Source organism: Protopterus annectens, chromosome 6.part0 (assembly GCF_019279795.1).
Source record: "Protopterus annectens isolate FY-2018-M chromosome 6.part0, PAN1.0, whole genome shotgun sequence".
Taxonomy (NCBI): domain Eukaryota; kingdom Metazoa; phylum Chordata; order Ceratodontiformes; family Protopteridae; genus Protopterus; species Protopterus annectens.
In genome coordinates, this window is record NC_056737.1 from 544,258,346 (window position 1) to 544,279,006 (window position 20,661).

Here is a 20,661-nt window from a genome sequence, read left to right on the forward strand (position 1 = left end):
TTAATGTTTTTACTGCATTTATTTATAAACATATTTATGAATACATTTTTCATATACACTTGCTCAGTGTTGCTTTTTTTCATATTGACTGTTTATGTCAATCCTCATAGGTCAATCCTCTGTCATGTGTTTGACTTTCATATTTAAACTGATAAGTTGCTTATTTAGTTCTGATAAAGTCTACTGAATATTTAATGGATGCATCATTGGTGTCTTGCTCCTGCCTTGGCCACCGTGCTGACTGGCATTCTCTTTTTTAGTTTACATGAACCTATACATTTCTCAAATCTCCACTGAAGAAATTTTATGAAATAAGCATGTACAGACAGCCTACCCCTCCACCCATTAAAAGAAGTGTGTGAGCACACCCTGTTCACTCCTGTCTCACCCCATTCACTCCTCCAGCACTGAGGCCATTAATCAACGTTATCATCCGGGTTCTACTGTCTCTCTAAGACATGAATCTGAAATGTTGGTTATACAAATTGGGTTGGCGGTTCAAGGTTCAGGACTGATCTTGGTTTTTGGCCTTTTTGTCGTGAGCCTTCCCTGTAAGACCCTAAGATGACTCATGTTTACATCAAGTTTACTTAAACTGGTAAGCTAGCCCAGCGGGAGTTATTCTGTTTTCACTCATTATGCATGAGTTTGTCAATCATAATTTGTGATTTTCTGTTTTCATTAAGCATCTATTTTGTTTTCGATGGGGAAAGTTGTTAAGTGCAGTCAGTCAATGAAAGTGCTCATCATAAATAAAAAATATGAGAGCTTTTAAGGCGACTAAATATGCTCAAGTTTTTCTTCAGCATTTTTACAGAAGATGAATTAACTTCAAGTTTTTGACAATTTATTACTGTTGTAAATTTAAGTGTTTTTTTTTTTTTTTTTTTTTTTTCTCACAAACAAGGAAGTGAGACCTGTCTGCTATTCTCACACTGGAGACAGCAGTCTCATTGCATTTCTGCTGTACTTCATGTTCTTGTTCATCCTGTGACTGACCCATGCTCTATACAGGATTCTTGGATGTGAGGTGGAATTGGCACAGTCATTGGTGATCTTTGTAGTTTGATTTGTCTTTTATGATATCGGGGATTATTATCTTTAGTATCTTCAGCACCCCTTTGCCAGATTTTTAACATTGATATTTATCTGTGAAACATGTCTAAAATCACTAACTCATGGACATTTTTTACAAATCATGGTAATACCACTGCAACTGCTTCATTGACTATTGGGTTTAAGTTACCATATTTAAGATTATTATTCTATACATCCATCAAAACTGAGTTGTTTGCTGTTTTTCCATTTATGGAATTCTCTATGAATACATTTTCCCCAAGTACCTTAATTGGTCTTAACTAAAACGTGTCTCAAATTCTGATATTATCCTATCCGGCTATATTCATTCTCATCTATAAGGTGCCAAAACCAAGAGAAATAGAGCAGTTTGTTTTGGCTGTTGGAGTCATTGTTTTGTGGGCCTGTTTATTTTGGTTGTTGTAAGGTGCTTTGTGCAGGCTGCCAGATGGTCCCACCTTACATCCAGCTTCCCTCTAACTGAATACAATTCAAAAAAAATTATTTACAAAAAGCTTCCCTGACTTCATGATCTCCTTTTATTACTGTTCCCTCCTAATCCTAGACTTCATCCACAGCTTAAGTGATAGCCCATGTCTTAAATGCCCATGCAGTCTGCTTTAGATGCAGCTTTCTTTCCAGCCATCAATAATCCCTCCATTTCATTCATTTTGATTCTTGCCCTTGGTGCACGCAGAAAATCTAGTTCTTGATGAAATAACTTTTTTTGTCAAATGACTTCAGTTTCTCACTAGACAGAATTGCCCACTAGACTTCTTGCACTTCTTAATCTTCCCTTTCTACTATGTTTGAGATCTAGTCTTGTTGCCTCCCTCTTGTTTCCTTCCTACTATGTTTGAGATCTAGTCTTGTTGCCTCCCTCTTGTTTCCTTCCTACTATGTTTGAGATCTAGTCTTGTTGCCTCCCTCTTGTTTCCTTCCTACTATGTTCGAGATCTAGTCTTGTTGCCTCCCTCTTGTTTCCTTCCTACTATGTTCGAGATCTAGTCTTGTTGCCTCCCTCTTGTTTCCTTCCTACTATGTTCGAGATCTAGTCTTGTTGCCTCACACTTGTTTCCTTCCTACTATGTTCGAGATCTAGTCTTGTTGCCTCCCTCTTGTTTCCTTCCTACTATGTTTGAGATCTAGTCTTGTTGCCTCCCTCTTGTTTCCTTCCTACTATGTTCGAGATCTAGTCTTGTTGCCTCCCTCTTGTTTCCTTACTACTATGGTTGAGATCTATCCCTGTTGCTTCCAGTGGCGGCTGGTGACTTCAAATCACAGGGGGGCTGCAGGAGACAGCTGAATGGGTGGGGTCAAGGGGAGGGGTTTGGTCAATCAGAAAGGGGAGGAGCTATGCACAAAACCACAAAAAACTAACTTTAATTAAATACGCTGCCCTGGGTGGCAAACCATCATTATGAAAGTCCAATCAAGACAAAAATAAGTGTAGAAGAATAAAAATATTTCAATGCATTGGCTGCATGACAGCTTACTTAATATCTAGATGGAAACAAAAGGTTGTGAGGCATGAAAAAATAAATTACTTTTTAAATACAATACTGGAATGCCAGTCAAAATCAAGTATAAGAAAAACCAGAAGCACTCAAACCACTTCTCCTTGCACTGCAGTTCTAATTATAATATATTCAGCTTTATTAAAGTACCAAGTAACATGCTGAAAGTAGAAATTTATGTGAGGCCCCCACTTGTAAAAATGTTTCTTATCCAAAAAAGACCTGCTGCCTGACAACTTGTTTCATGGGGAAAACATGATAAAAGTAAAAAATGAAAAGCAAACAAGAAACAAGCTCAAGATACATTGCTTAAAGGATTACTGTACAGGTTATGGACCACACATGATTGGCATTCTGTTTAGTTTACAGGTAAAGTCTGTAGAGATGACTGGAAGTCTCCAACAAGTGTAATGAGCTTTTTAAAATAATGGAATCCTGTCCTTTAATACCCAAGGCTTATACATTATCTAGTCAAGTATTCTCTGCATGGCAACAACAGAAAGGCTTTCAATGTTGGCAATTCTTTAACAGTATGCTTATTAAAGCTTACTTGCATCTTACAATCTCAGACAAGCTTACCTTATGGTCATTAAAGCATTGCTACTTAAACACAGAGCAACAGGCACTTTGAGTAATAAGCATAAATCTGAGTAATAAGCATAAATCAACAGTACAAAAATGTGACAGAAACCAGACCATTCTGCAAAATCAAGGACAGATGAAAAGCCACTGTAGTACTTATGCAGTGTGTCCTCCCCATCCAAGGTAGATACAACTACTCCTTGCCTTGCTTGGACACATCCAGAGTCACTACATGGGGGAGTGGGGTGCAACAAGCATGTCACAATTTGAAATCTCTCTGGCTGACTGTGATGGCCCTGACACATTTGTCATACCTCTCAACCTCAAGAGCAAGGAATCTGGAAAAAGCCATACACAGAAGTGGGACAAAGGCCCAAAAATAAGGACAATTTTTAAATATTGCTCTAATAAACTTAGAAAGATAATAGAATAGGTCTTGCATTAGTATGAATTTTCTGAAGGGTATAAAATGTGAAACTCAAATGTCTGTCATTTTCTAACTTCAGTCTTTAGTGATTTGTCACTAATTTGCCAAAAAACACAATTTTATGAAAAATGGACCAAAAATGTGATGCAAAAATATAAAATAGACACACAATACAGCTGCTACCTGTCAAAGAAGGGACACTTTAATATTAGTACTGCTACCTTGAGCAGCTGACAAAATAAAATAATCTACATGCATTTCAAGTAATCTATAACTTTGATTATTACAGTTATTTCTTAATTGTAAACCCTCCATGTTTTCTTCCAAAATTGTTATTTTGGGGAGGGATTATTAGGGGGAAGAGCAACATTTTGAGCCAAAAATTGGGGACAGTTGAGAGGTTTGCTATGCCTAATTCTATAAAGCAATTTATTTGCATGTACCTCTCAACCTGTTAATGCAGTAAATCTGAACAAGCCCAAATATATTGGGGGCACATATAAACAGTACTAAAAATTACTCTTGTATAAATTGAGACAGTTGATAGAACAGCTCTTACTTTAACATGCATTTTTCTGAAGGTTATGAAGTCTGAAACTTATTATTTAGTGACTTAATTCCTAAATGATTTGCCAGAAAACTACAAATTTTATGAAGAACAAACCAAAAATAAGAAGCAAAAAATCTATTCATTCTTTGAAAATCTGGACAGTTGGGAGGTATAGTTCAGCTGGGCCTGTCTTGAGTTTGCTGCCCTTCCCCCCTGACAAAATAATGGTTGAATGGAGCCTCTGCACCCATTCCAATGGACCATTACTTGGCTATTTCACTCCATTTACCATAAACACTAATGTGCATACTGCTTTACTTCTAGGATGAGTTGGACTTCATTTGAAAGTTTTATTTTGTATTTTACAGCACAAACACTAAGTCATCTGTTAAACAAAGCAATGCAGTCTCACAATGAAAACTTAGCATTAAAACTTATCTGCACTTGAAACTCACATTCATTGAAACAGCATTGAAACCCACATTCAAAGAAAATACATTTTGCCAGTGGCAGATAAAGATTAATTTTGGGCTGTTTTCAAATCATAGGCCCCTTGCATATGAAACATACATGTGCTCTTTGATACACCTTCCTCATTGTCCTAAAATTATATTCCTTGTACAATACAGTACACTTGTTAGAGGGTGTTTTAAATTTGTTTTGAACATTTTTCCAGTAGCAATGAAACAAACCATATGCACCCATAATGGCAAAACTGCCCAGTTGAGAACATTTATCATAAAAAAGTCTACTCAGACTTCCACAGTCCACCATTATTAGTAAATATACACAATTCTACAGTCCACCATTATTAGTAAATATGCACAATTCTACAGTCCACCATTATCAGTAAATATGCACAATTCTACAGTCCACCATTATCAGTAAATATGCACAATTCTACAGTCCACCTTTATCAGTAAATATGCACAATTCTACAGTCCATTATCAGTAAATATGCACAATCTCTGAAGTAAGTCATCTAAATAATTCCACATTAAAGAAATCTGTAACTAATGAAGTGGTTGCTGCTAGCAATCACCTTTATATTTCATGGTTTCATCGAAAAATAAAGTGTCTGTTGCCCTTAGGAATAAATTGCCTATATTACATTAAAAATGATAAGCTAGTAATAATATTGCAAGAGGAAATGGATGGCAAACTGATAACAGACTCATAGTTAGTATCTTCACCAAGGAGAACATTCTCAGTACGGCAGCATCCACCCCTTGTGGGAGTAGAACCCACAGCCTTCTGCATCAAAAGCAAGTACACAACCTGTTGTGCTATAGTATTAACTAGGCAAAGCACTAAACTTCTATTCCCCTGCAGCTCTCAGCTCCTTGTAAAATCTACTCAATACTCAACTGCATCTCAACTTCGCAGCTCAAGAAAACTGAAAAAGCCAAAATGTATTGGGGGTCAAAAGCCCAAAACCAGGGACACATTAAACATTGCTTGTATAATCTTGGAAAGTTGCTAGAATAAAATGTTGTGTTGCCACCATACATTTTACTGCCAAGGTCCCTGAGCAAAAAACAGTCAGAGTAACATACCACTATGCCACATCAGCTGCTTTGTAAACGAGGCCAAGACTGACACTTAAATGGCTATCATTTAGTGAATTCAGTTCTCACCATAGCTGTCAACCTCTTAGTACAAAACACCTGGACAAACCCAGTAATGAGGGAATACAGCCCTCAAACATATTCAGTGAATTCAGTTCTTGCCATAGCTGTCAACCTTAGCACAAAAACCTGGACGAAGCCAATAATGGGGAATACAGTCCCAAAAATAGGGACAAATTTAAAATATTCATCTTATAAACTTAGAAAATTGCTAGAAAAAAGGTTGTGCTACTATGTATTCTGAAGAACATGAAGTTTGAAATTCAAATGCCGGTCAATTTTACTGCTGACAGAACAAAACAATTTTCAGCAGAGACCCAGGGATTAATACTGCAGACACGTCTTTGTAAAATGACAGGGCACCAGAGCAAATACACACAAACACAGGGAGGAGATGCAGACTCCACACAGAAGGCACCCCAACCAAGAATCAAACCAGAAAACCTATAGCTGTGAGGCAACAATACTACCACTGCACCATCAAATATGCAAGGAATTAAACATTCAGAAACCTGAAGTCTGAAATTCAAATGCCTGTCAATTTTATTTAACATTTGTTAATCAGGACAGTCTGACTTGGAACAAAAAAACAATTTTCAGCAGAGGCCCAGGAAGAAATAATGCAGACATGTCTTTGTAACATGGGAGGACACAAAAGCAAACCCACACAAACACAGGGAGAATATAACAGACCCCACAAAGAAGGAACCCCAGCCAAGAATCAAACCCGAGAACCTGCAGCTGTGAGGCAACAATGCTACCAGTGCACCATCAAATAAAAACAAACCCATACAAACACAGGGAGAATATAACAGACCCCACAAAGAAGGAACCCCAGCCAAGAATCAAACCTGAGAACCTGCAGCTGTGAGGCAACAATGCTACCAGTGCACCATCAAATATCAAGCATTGCAACATTTACAAACCACAGATATTATGAGGAACAGATCAGATCAAATATGAGGCAAAAATCTGCAATTTTTTTACAAATGGTGGTGGGTAGGGAACTCAAGTCTTTAACACCTGCATACAGTGTTCAAGCCTGAGGTATTCCCTACCACACCACCATGAGCACCTGGGGCATTTTCACACACACACACACACACACACACACACACACACACACACACACACACACACACACACACACACACACACACACACACACACACACCATAAATTCAAACAAGTATCATGTATAAAAGCAGAAAGTACCATACATTGCAAAAGTAAAAAGCACCATACACTTACCTGTCCGTTCTCCATAATATCCAGCTAACGTACATCCTGCCCGCGCAATACTCCAAAGACCCGCGAGATCCCTGAAATCAAAACTCCTTCCCGACGAGATAATTCCTGACTGCTGCTGTTGCAGTCCGGCCCCGATACATTATCCCAGCGAGTCTGTGCACTTTAAAAGTGCACAGACGTCTCCTTGTGTTTCCCTATGGGGACTGCCGGACTGCCTGTTGCATGCGCATAGACGCGCAGTAATCGGGACTACTGCGCATGCCCGAAGTCCGCGAAATTTTAAAAACTTTTTTTTTCTATTTTTATTTCTTTTTGTTTTGAGGGGGCTGCAGTCCGGCAGTCCAATAGCACGGGCCGCCCCTGGTTGCTTCCCTCCCATTTCCATTAGTTCCTCTCTTATGGCAGCTTTGTAGCCTTCTCACCATCTAGGAATCAATTTTGTCACCTACGCTAAGATTATATGTTATCACATCCCTAAATAATCCTGCAAGCGCACCTTCCGCTTCCTCCTATGTAAACATATAATGAGCCCTCCTCCAGTGCTGTTCCACTGCAGAAGCTAAGGGGAGCTGAAAGCCTCCAATCAACATATCATGATCACAGATTTGCCTTTCCTCAACCTCCACCATCTGACAACCACTGCATTTCCTGTGGAACTAGTATAAAATCCAGCTTGCTACCTTGTTTCAATAAGTCCCTTGAAAGTGTGACAGTCACTTGAGTCCCATGCATATATCTCAAGCTGTCACACAATCTCCTTGACTTCTAAAAAAATCTGTTAAGTATGTTTAAGAAGGTTTAAGTTATTCCCTTTATTCTTTCATACACTGAAAACGATTTTCAAATTATCCATCCACATTAGTTATCTAGTTCAGTGATTTGTGCCTCCACTATCTCTTGAGAAGAGCAGAACTTTGGACTGCATTTAAGCACTTTCTATGTTTATCATCTTTTTTTTGATCATTGTGACAGCATTTTTAGCCATTGCGTTATGGAAATGAACTATATCAGCAGTTAATATAAACAGCGTAATTAGATATTCACCACAGCGGAGCTTACTCAGTAATCAGAAAGCTTTCACTCAAGCTAGCCATGTATTCTGTGTAAATCTTCTTGTAGATATACTAGGTCCTTAGTGTTAATTCACTACTGAGAAGGATTTGTTTTTAGTGTGTGTTTCTAATGATTCTCATACACTTTGCTAGAGACAGCACCTAGTAAGCCTTAGTGCTGTTCAAAGTTCTATAATTTGTCAGAGCTTTCCACAACTGCATTTTTTTATGTCTTGCGTTCACAAATTACAAGCTTCTTTAACTGCATAGAACTTTGAACTGCTTTAACAGTGTACTTCAATTGCTATATTAATTTCTTCCAAAAGCAATATCAGACAGTCATTTTCAAATTGCTGCATGCCTCTCAACTGTCCAGATTTTCGGCTTATATTTTTGGTCTGTTCCTCATAAAATGTGTGGTCCTCTGGCAAATCACTGGGATCATCCAAGGACTGAAGTCACTAAATAACAACATACATTTGAGTTTCCGACTTCAGATTTTTCAGAAAATGTATGTTATAACAAACGCTGTTACTCTAACAACTTTCTACATTTATAAGAACAATATTTAAAATATGTCCCTAGCTTTGGGCCTTTGCCCCCTCCCCATTTTGTTGGACTTTTTACAGATTTCTTGCACTAACAGGTCAAGAGGTATGCATTGCTATAAACAAAGGGCATAGCATAAATGCCAGAAATACCAGCAATATGCAAGCAGTATTTACTTCTCAATATTGTAACACGCTAGATCTTAACTTGCTTCAGCAGCCATGTTCTATTCCACTCTGCATGTAAAACTAATAGTTTTGCACTCAGTCAAAAAAGGCTTGTTTGTCAGTTCAGTTCAACAGTTCACTAATTTTACTTGTACATTTAAAATGCAATTGGCTACTTCATACAACTTAAAGATCAATCTCAACCAGCTTCATTAATTTTTTCACCAGTACTTGAGCAAATGCATCAGTCTGCACAAATATAGTTTTCCCAAATACATCTCTTTCTGCAGCTTACTATCTTTTCTATACATATCTTTAGTAAACATTTTAGAAATTTAGTATTATTCCTCTTTTGAGTGTTCAGCATTTAAGAATGTGCTTCCCCACTTATCGCTCGTTTGGTCAGGATGAAACAGACGAACATTTGTGGGTTCAGTTCAAGCAGCTTTATTACACACAAACATCAAAAATGAGCTTTGCAACAAACTTAAATAAACTTATAAACAGACCTACTATCACACTCATTACATGTTAACACTCTGGCTGTTCCCTCAAAATGGCACTGCTGCCTGTACGTACTCACTATTTAGAAGCACGTACTTAGATCTGGAAATGCTTCTTAAAGGTACATACAAACACACTGTTCTACATTCTCCCTCTGAGAAATGGATCATATACCAAGTAACAGTATTTAATGGCATGCAATTTACAGAAATGATCTTTTGTCATGCAGCTATACAGAACAAATTTTTTGACATGCAATCATACAAAATCAGACACATAAAACAATCATGTCCAGGTTGTTGTGTATTTTACACCAAGTCTAGAAATACGACTTGATCGGGTAACATAAAAGTCAGAATTGGATCTAGCAATGAGAACCATCTTCAAGGAATGTTTGCCTTTGGGAACATCTGGGACATCATCAGGAATGGGAATTGGATATTGAGACATGTTCTTCAGTATGAACATGGTCAGGGTTGCTCTGAGATCTAGAGTCTGTATCACAGGTACTATGCTGCAATATCATTTCTGATACAGGAAGAAGATGCCTGCGGTTCTTCCTGTATTCTATACCCTCCACCAAGTAGAATCTTTCCTTAGCACATATACCTCTCACTTGACCAGTTTGATCAAAGCCTTTCTCCATTTGCATCCTTACTCTGTCTCCTTCTTTTAACGGATGAAGAAATCTGCACATTTTATCATAGCTGAACTTCTGAGAAGAACGCTTCTTAAAAAGATGGGTTTTGTTTGCTCTGGTGTTTTTTTTTTATCATTAGACACCAACAAACTAGAACCGATAGGCAAGGTTGCTCTGGTTTGCCTAGACAAAAGACTCTGAGCAGGCGAGCCAAGTAGATTGTCATAGAGTATATTTCATAGAGTATATTTCTGTAAGTAAATTCAAGAAGAAGTCAGCATGATCATGTTTTAACCTTTCTAGTAATTGCTTTCCACTCTGTACTGCACGTTCAGAAAGGCTGTTTGACTGTGGGTATTCATGACTACTAGTAAAATGGATAAAGTCCCACTCTTGCAAATCACTGAAACAACTGACTGGTAAACTGGGTATCGTTGTCAGAAATAACTTTGTGTGGACTACCATGGACTGAGAAATTATGTTTCATCTTAGTAATAACATCACTGCACATTAGGTTAGGAGGCAAATAGATCTCAAACAAGTTTGAATAAGAATCTAACAACACTAAGTAATTCTGATTGTTCCACTCAAATATGTCGGTGGCTACAGTTGATCAAGGTAGTTCAGAAATTTGACTTAGCTGAAGTGGCTCTTTTTGCAAATGTGGTTTAGTACTGTTGCATACAGAAAAAGAAGAAAGCACTTTATCTATGTCTTTTGATAGAGAAGGCCAAAATACTAGTCCTCTCGCCCTTCTTTTGGCAGAATTGGAATCTAGATGGCTACAACACAAAATCTGAATGCATTCACGTTGTAAGGAAGTAGGAACAATAACTTCTGGACCTTTGAAAATGATACCATCTTCCATCAGCATCTCATCTCTAGTATGGAAAGTAAGGTTGGACTTCTGGTGGTACACTAGATTGCTTTGACGGCCATCCAACATTGATTAAGTTGTTGAGCTTTTGCAAAATTGGATCAGTATGATCTCTTAGCTCAAGTCTCATGGTAGAAAAATGACATACTTCCATGACATCAGTCAAAAAACTCTGCATCAAGCTGTTCTGTGGTATTTCTGGGAGATCTGAATAAGGTATCAGTCAGATAAGAAGTTTACCTTTTGTATAGAGCATTTTGAAATTATACTTTTGTAATCTAAGCATCATTCTTTGTAGTGTTGGAGCTGAATGCATGGGCTTCTTTAAAATAGTGATTAGAGATTGAGGATTATTTTTGATGTGGATAGCTCGGCCATAAATATAATCATGGAACTTCAAACATGCAAAGACAATTGCCAAAAGTTCCTTCTCAATTTGAGCATACTACATCTCAGTTTGGGTAAGAGTTCTAGATGCATAGGCAACAGGCCTGCCCTCTGGAAGAATAACTGCACCAAGACCGAACTTTGAAGCATCACAGGAAAGAACTACTGGTTTGTGGACATCATAGTATCTTAATGTAGATGGGTTGGCAATTTGTTGTTTGAGGTTACCAAATGCTCTCTGGTGTTGTTCTAACCATGACCAGGCAACATTTTTGTGTGCCTGTTCTCTTAAAGGCACTGATAACTCACTAAAGTCAGGTATAAATTTGCCCATATAGTTAACCATACCAAGAAATGCTGTAAAGCTTGGACATTGTCTGGAGCTTGCATTTCAAGAATGACTGCTTGAAAGGAAGGGTCTGGCCATAAGCCTGTACTGGTAAATAAATGACCTACATAAGTAACTTCTGGTATTCTGAATTTACATTTCAGAAGATTGAGCTTTAAGTCCACTTCATGCTCTGTGTCCACAACTTTCCCAAGGTTTCTGTCATGCTCTCCTTCACCATTGCCTACAACTAGTAAATCATCAACTATTATTGCACATGGGTAGCCTGAAAAAATTTGCTCCATTGCATGCTGGAAGACTTCACTGGCAAAATTTATTCCAAAAGGCATCCTGAGGAATCTGTATCTACCAAATGGGGCAATGAATGTAGTCAGTAATAAAGATTTGTGATCAAGCATCTCAAGTCAGTGATATAAGCTGCAAAGGTTTCACCTGGCCTTTGGTCTCTTGTATAAAATAAGTGCCTCTTCAATGTAACATTTGTATGGGGGTTGCACATTTATCTACATTTACAATCTCAAGCACTCAGGGTCCTCCCTTGGTTCAGCCAGTACAACTAAATGGTGGTTTTACCCCTTTCCTGCATATACTGCTATTGCATACACAAATGAATGCTCTATTTTAATGGCTTCTGACCCAGCCAAGTTAAGCAAAATGAATGCCCTTATATGTGCATCGTTGTCAGAAAAAGCTGCCTGTATGAAAATATTGTATTCCTGCTCATATACTCTCCAATTCTCTGTAGTATTATGATCAAACACAAGTGGACTTTGTCTACAAAATGCTTCTCCCACATCAACACACAGCAGTGAAGGTGTTTGAAGTTATGTACAAACACACACACAAATATATGCATGAATTTTTTGACAGAACGTGTAATTATACTCAGTGTAAGAAATACTTTGAAATGACTGTACTTTGCAAATAAACCATACACAGAGGAAAAGATCAGAGTAAGAAACACTTAGAAATGAATGAACCTTGCAAATAAACTGTACACAGCACAGAAACTCTTCAAAATGCCTGTACTTTGCAAAATAACAGTGTAAGAAACACTTTAAAATGGCTGCACTCTGCGAATAAATGTACATAACACAAAACATTTTCAAAATGGCTGTACTTTGACTACACTTTGCAATATAACTGTACTTTGCACACAGCAAACTCTTTGAAATAACTGCATCATAATAAAGCATACATTGCACACTCAGAGATACTTCAAACTCTAGTTATGCTTTGAATGGCTTCTGTCAATGCAAAATAGTAGATTGTACCCAAACACAGATTTTACTAAAAAAAATGAAGTTACCTTGCTCTTTAAGCTTTACTTGCCATTTTATTGTACTTGTTATGCTCTTTTAGACTCTTATCATGCTTATTATACTCTTCTTGTGCTTGTTTTACTTAAAAAATATTCGTTATGCAAACCAAAGGTAATTCTGAGCCCCATAATATCTCCACCATCAAATATCATGGTTTTGAACATTTCATTTAATTAATTGTGGATTTTGTGCCTTTCATTTGATTAATATGTTTTGTGCTACTTGTTGATTACTAATGCATTTTATGCAGTACAAATGCTCCGTTTCATTTTCATTGCCAAATAAATCATTTGTGCAAGTTTTGGTTACCTTAAGTTCGTTCCTGGCCCTTTTTTTTTTTTTTGTCTGAGCTCTATTTCACTCAACTAGCACAATCTGCCTTCACCTTTAACTCTGCACCTCATGGATTGAATAGCTGTTCTCTTAATCCCAGTTCTGACATTATGTCGCTCGTATGGTCAGGATAAAACAGATGAACATTTGTGGGTTCAGTTCAAGCAGCTTTATTACACACAAACACATCAGGAATGAGGCTTTGTAATTTTTTCTTGAATAAACTTATAAATAGACTGACTACCACACACACACACACACACACACACAGACACACAGACACACAGACACACAGACACACAGACACACAGACACACAGACACACAGACACACACACACACACACACACACACACACACACACACACACACACACACACACACACACACACACACACACACACACACACACACACACAGAGTCTGGCTGTTCTCTCAAAATGGCACTGCTGCCTGCATGTGCTCACTATTCATATGCACGTGCTTACAAATGCTTCTTAAAGGTACATACACAAGCACTGTTCTACACCACCCTTCTACTAACATGAACTAAACTTCAGTTCATGAGTTCTTGCTTGGCCAATTGGCATCTTAGGCAATCACTAATATGATACTTCCTCAATACCAAATTTGTGCACAAGAAAATAATAATTTCTCTACTAGATTTACTAACATGCAGACACAAAGCACAAATGTTCACAGGTTCATAGGTAGGTACTATCTGCCTAAGGGCCTAAGTAAGCCTAGTCAACAGAGTTCCCTGGCTTACGCCACCCAAGAAAGTTATTTTCCTGTGCCCCTGTCAAGCAGAGCCATAGAAGTGATTCCTGGGGTGCATTTCCTATCCACTCATCAAGATTTTTCTTGAGTGCTAATGACGAACTTTGCTTGACATAGATATGTAGCTTGTTCCAGAGTATGGGAAGTCTCTGGGACAGGAATCTATCCCTCCAGCATGTCCTGTTTATTGTGGTGGCAAGCTTTAGGTCCCTAGAGCGTGTTACTCAGAGGGATTGGGAATTCTTTAGGTGTAGCATGTCCAGCAGCTCTGGGTTTGACATAGCTTTGTATGTTAGGCAGATATGCTATAGAGTAAAGGTGGAGTTTTTTGAGATTGTCAGTGTAGGGCATCTGTTTGAGGCCAGTAATCCTCTTTGTGAGGTACTTCTGTGGCCTTTCCAGTTGCTGCAGATGTCTTGGGAAATACATTCCAAAAAAGGCATTGGACTCTATAGTGGGTCTAATGAGTGTCGAGCAGAGAGAGAAACAATGACCTCTTTTTTTCCTGGATGAGAAACCTTTTGTGATGAAGTGTGCCACATAGAAGGATTTCCTGACTACTGTGGCAATGTTATCGTCAAAAGGAGAGACTACTGTCAACCTGGGTCCCAAGGTCTCTTATCACACATTCGGCATTAAGTACACTTCCACCTATGTGGTAGTTCATGGGTACAGAGTTTTTACCAAAAGGGATGATAATGCACTTTTTGGCATTGAGCTTGAGGCCATGGCTCTGACACCATGCATCTGTCTCAGTGAGGCCCTTCTGTAGGATGTCCACATCATTTTGGGACTTGACTATGGCTGCTGGTTTGCAGTCATCTGTGAACTTTGTTAGCCAAAGGCCTTCTGTGTTAGCCTGTACTTCAGATAGGTAGATACCAAACAGGAGAGGTCCCAGGACTGAACCCTGTGGTACTCCATTTATCACTGGTTTGAAGTCAAATTTGAAGTCTGCAACTTTTACAGTGTGGCATCTGTCAGTGAGCCAGTTGGCAACTCATCTTGTGATGTTGGCTTTTTATACCTAGTTTAGGGAATTTAGTTATAATTCCAGAATGGGGGATGGTGTTGAAAGCCTTGGCGAGGTCAAGATAGGCTGTGTGAATCACCTTACCCTCATCTGTGGCTTTGGTGACTGCCTCAAAGAAGTCACTCAGGTTCAGGACGCATGATCTGCCTTTCGCAAACCCGATATGGGTGGGTTCAGAGTTTGGAGGATACCGATGTCTTTGTTTACGAGTTCAATGATGATACATTTCATGGCCTTACAGACCAGGCTCATCAGGCTAATAGGGCGATAGTTCCCGTGATCAGTGATGGCTCCCACTTTGTGGAGTGGGATAACTGCTGCTGTGCCCTTCAGTGGGCACAAAGCCTGACGTGAGCCTGTGATTGAACATGGTGCTTAGATGGGGAGCCAGTTTGCTCTGAAGTTCATGTAAAATGCAGCCTGGGATGTTGTCCGGTCCCATGGATGCTGTGTTTTTGGCTTTAGAGAGTGCAGCTTTTACCTGTGTAGTTGTGAGTACAGGGACTCTGCATTTTTCCTGTATAGATATTGGCCCTTTAAGGGGTGAGAGGGGGTAAAGTTAGCACTGAACCTATCTGCCAGGATGTTGGCAATATCAGTTGGCTCTGTAATTTTTGTGCCATTGTGCTGTAACTCAGAGGAGATCTAGGTGTTGCCATTGAGATTCTTGACATAGTTATAGAATGCTTTGTAGTTATCAGTGGCAATTTTGTTTTTGTAGCTAGCTTTGGAGGATCTTATAAGGGATCTCAGCTTCTTACTGAGGCTGACCAGAGAGCTATTCCACTCATGGGATTTTACTCTCTTTTGCAACAGTTTCTTCATTCTGTTGTAGAGTTTTTTTATGGCAGGGGACCACCAGACTGGCTTCCTTTTTTGGAGGATAGCATCTGTTCATTTAAGAATCAATAATATCAACAAAGGAAGCACAAATGTTCATTTAAGAATCCATAATATTAACAAAGGTTCTTAATGACCGCTTTTACTACACTCTCATCTGATTATTATCTCCTATATGGTCTTAATCACTAACAGCACCAGAGGCAGCCACCCACTTTCCCCCTCAGTAACTAAGGTATGGTTCACTTCTATAAGACTTAAAGTAATGCAGAAGCATTTCTGCGCCTTTTCATTGTGGCTACTCATAGCAAATATTTTTCAAAAAACAGCAATTTTTGTTTTCCAAAAGCACACACAGTGCTGCTTTTTTCTGCCTCTTTCTTGCTCTTTGCAGGTATGCACCTCAACACACCCATGAGCAATTCTGTCATCCTAAGCTGGATATACTAATACATACAATATTAGCACTGGCTGGGGGAGTATAGGAACCAAAAATAGTAGTTTGGAGTGTTTTGACAAAAAAAATCATTGTGACGTAGAAAGACACCAGTCGAACTTTTATAGCAATTTTGCTAGAGTGACAAAATGTGAGCGTTCATTACTTATTGTTTATAGCAAATTGTTTATACCTCATAACTGTTTCTGTATCTCAGCGTATGAAGTCTGTCAAACAAATCACAATTCATTTAAGTTAAAACTTCAGCTAGGTGCACACGCAAATGCTGCAACTATTTTTATACAATATACAGTAACAACTGAGCATGTTTCATGGGTGACATCTTTGACAACAACAACATTTGAATTTAAGTATTCAAAGGAGTTAATCATACCAAAGAACACTGTTTTGCATTTAATTTATCACCCTTAATGTTAGATACTTAGCATGGAGGCAGTAAATTATCCAACTTAACATACATTCATATTTAAATACCAGAGTATATTCTGGTGTGGTTTAATATGTATTATTGTATATGAATTAATATGAGTAACTATAATTTTAAAATACTGTCAATATCTACCATGGAAGTGATGTTTTGAAATGATGCAAGCAAGCACTTGTTGGCAGTTAATGAATTTTATCAGCTTAGCCAGACAATGCAAATAAAACAGCAATAGCTCAAATGCTAATTCAGCAATTTGTTTCCAGAGTGCAGTTTGAATGGATGTTTAAAATGCACGGTAATCTTTTTGGCAGATATAATTATTCGTACATTATGTTTTGGGCAATATAATTATACTGTCTTGGTCTGAGCTAGCAAATCTAAATTAAAAAAAGTTTTTGCTATCAGTTTGGGAAAGCAGAAAGAAACAAACATTTAAACATGTGTTTTTCTTTACAGCTGTCGTTCGATATGTGTTGCTGAAAGAATAAATCAATATGCATGTTTGCAATCTGATGAGTACAAAAGAGCACTCAGACTTCTTCACTTTCAAAAATACTTCTGTGCTGTTCCAATACACATTTTATAGCATTTCAACTACTAAAGCATAATAAATGACACGTTCAAAGTTCCAGGACATTCTATTTCCCCATTTCCAAGACTGAGATTTTGGACCAGCTTTAATTAATAAAATGCCATGTTGTTTCTCTTTATATTAATAATTTCAGTCTATACATATTTTTTTACATGAATAGAAATATTATATTAGTGGGTACACTGTTGTATGGTGACTGCATGTTTGGACTACAATTGTTTAGTATATGATTGTGATCGACTTAACAGATGACTGGCAGATATGGGTGATCATAAAATTCCCAGGTCTGGAGAATACACATTTAACCAGTGTTTGTCTGATCTTTGATTTAATACATGTACACACATATACATACATATATATATATATATATATATATATATATATATATATATATATATATATACACACACACATATATATATATATATATATATATATATATATATACACACACACATTATATATATATATATATATATATATATATATATATATATATATATATATATACACACATTATACATATGCATATACATATATATATATATATATATATATATATATGGGAAAATAGTTCCCTACATGGGGAGTGCACTTCCCCAAAATGATGTATTTAATTACTTAAACTGTAAATTTTGCATGTGCAGAGGCTGCTTCTTAACACATGCTTACTGGGATCCTGTCAGGATTTTCAATTTTTACATGACATTTGTGTGTATTTAATGATAAGTAATACATCTACATGTCTACCGAGAGAGAGAGAGAGCAAGATGCATGTATGCATAATATACAAGAGTATCTATAGATATCAACTATAAGTAAAATATAAATTCTGTTATAACTCCCTATCTTTCTGTGTCAAATGCCACTGAATGGGGAATACATCTGTAGCTTTCCAAAGCAGTCTCTTCACAGTCATTTCCCTATAGTGAAATGTCCACAGAGACAAATGGCTTTCTTTTAGTGCCTGTACTCCGGCAGTTTAGACTGACATATCTGAAGTATGAAGAATGTAAAGATGTCTTCATGGTTACGAGAATTCATTGCATAGATAGTTTGTAACCTTACATATAATCTGTTTTACTACTTTCTGGTTCCAGTGACGCCATGACCGAATCTGGTTCAATATGTATGGGCTGCAGGTGTGCATTTCACTCATTAGCAAGTACTTGTTGCAACCTCAGGTGGGAAAATGCTAGAACATGTGTTCTGGGGCAATGACCATAGTGGTGCTAGAGTGGCATTATCCTCGCTATCCTCCTGAATGCTGCAGTGACAAAAGACAGTAGCTACTCAGATGCAATATTAGCAGTACTGCTCAAGTTAGCCTACTGCATACCCCTCTAAAAAGGTTGTTATACTTAACACAATCCTAATCATTTTTAATATCCGTGTATTCTCTTTTGTTTGTGTTCTTGCATGTGAATCATGAAGCCTGTAGATGTCATTGTCACGGTGATTATCAAATCTTAAAACATACTGGGTGCAAACCATCAGCTGCAGGACAGTACTGACCTAATCGTTACAGGTGCATGACGCAAGGACAGACTAACAAGTATCGACATTATCAACCTATATGATGTAGATGTGGTACTTGGATAATAATGGGCTCAATAATATCCATGACTGACCCTTGAAATGGGTCTTCAGTATAGGGTAAAGGTAACAAAGCAGCTTTTGCTTTGACACCTGTCTTGCCAATCTTTTGATCATACTCATGTCTTGCATTACCGCAGTGTTTACTTTGGCAATGCCTGGCCAATAGAAATGTTGCTCAAGTCCACTTTCTGTATGCTTTATGTCTGAAAAAACAATTGTGCTCTATAACCAGAAATGCTCAGTCATATTCCTTTGGGATGGAAACTTGCTGTGTCCCTTCTCTCTCTAGCTGCCTAGGAATCCACTCTCTCTACAGTAATCTGTTGTCATAATTTGTAGACTCCCACTCTCCTTGAGAGTCTGGAGTCTGATCAGCTACGTGTTTCAAATTTGGCAAGGTCAAATCAGAAAGCTTTGTCTCATCTGTCTTTCTGTGATGCATCATAAATCCCTTCCATATAGAAGTCTAATATTTTTCGCATCTGTGTTTCATGCTTCTGCTCACTGGTATCAACCAAATTTTTCCCTAAAGTAGCCTCTACCAGAGGAAATCCAGTGTGGTATGCTCCCCAGGTTTGATGGACCTAGTCTTTTTTCCACCCATCCAGTTTCCTGTTTGTACTCTTTAGTGAGCTAAGATAGTGTGATTTTTTTATAGTTTAGAGGTTGATTTAGTCAGTTTCCTGACTATTCTGTGCTAGATGTACTGCTCTATACATAACTTGTGATTATAATTATGCATGTACTTTCCTGATGCAAAATCTGTTTTATTGCCTATACAAGTTGTTTTTGATTACCTACAACTCTGCAAGTCAATTTATCTGTGACTAATTCTGTATTGTCACAACCACTGCAGCCACTTTATGTCTGAAGAAAAGAGGGTATAGTGTCAATATTCTTCACATTATGGCTACCAATTAAGATGTGAGTGCACAAATTTTGGTATAGGGATTTAATCTCACATTTGCCTGCTGTGTGTGCTTGAGCAAGTTGCTTAAGCAAATATTGCTTTTGGGTCTCCCTTGAAAAGGAACTGTATGTCCAGTGGGCCTATCTGATTAACAAACAGGTATTATTATTCAGAAAAATAATGCACAATGCACACCTGGACTTGGCTGCATAGTAAATCAACATTACTGCCTGAAGTAATAGTGAATACCTGCCAGAACAAAATAATCATTATACCACACAGCTGTATATCACAGTTATAGTCAATGGTTCCACACACTTTCATTCTCTTCAGTCTTGCCAAGAGCAGTTAAAGCTCATCTGACATAGCTTTGTACCAAAAAACAAACGTTTCCAGGAGAGATTTTTATTCCTCTCCAGTACCAACCCTTCTTTCCTGTTTCTACAATAATAACCCAGCTACACCATTCTAGCACATCAAGATACAATTAGCTTTTACCCTTAAAATAAGCCAGCTGTTAAATGCACGTGTTGTAGCAACAGCCTGAGTAATAATTATTTGGAAGGTTGAAGGCAAAACCTGAAACCATACCAGGTTTAGCAGCGATCTTTATGCACACTGATACATCACAGGCCATAAGCTTTTAAAACTTAATAATATAACTCTTTACTTGAAATAAATCGAGCAACATCTACAAACTAAGACAGATGAAATATACAGTTTCTAAGAGCTCGTTTGATTCTGTCCCTCCAAGTACTTAATGTACTGATTCTATTTACCTCTGGCTTGAAAGTCTAAACTATAACTGA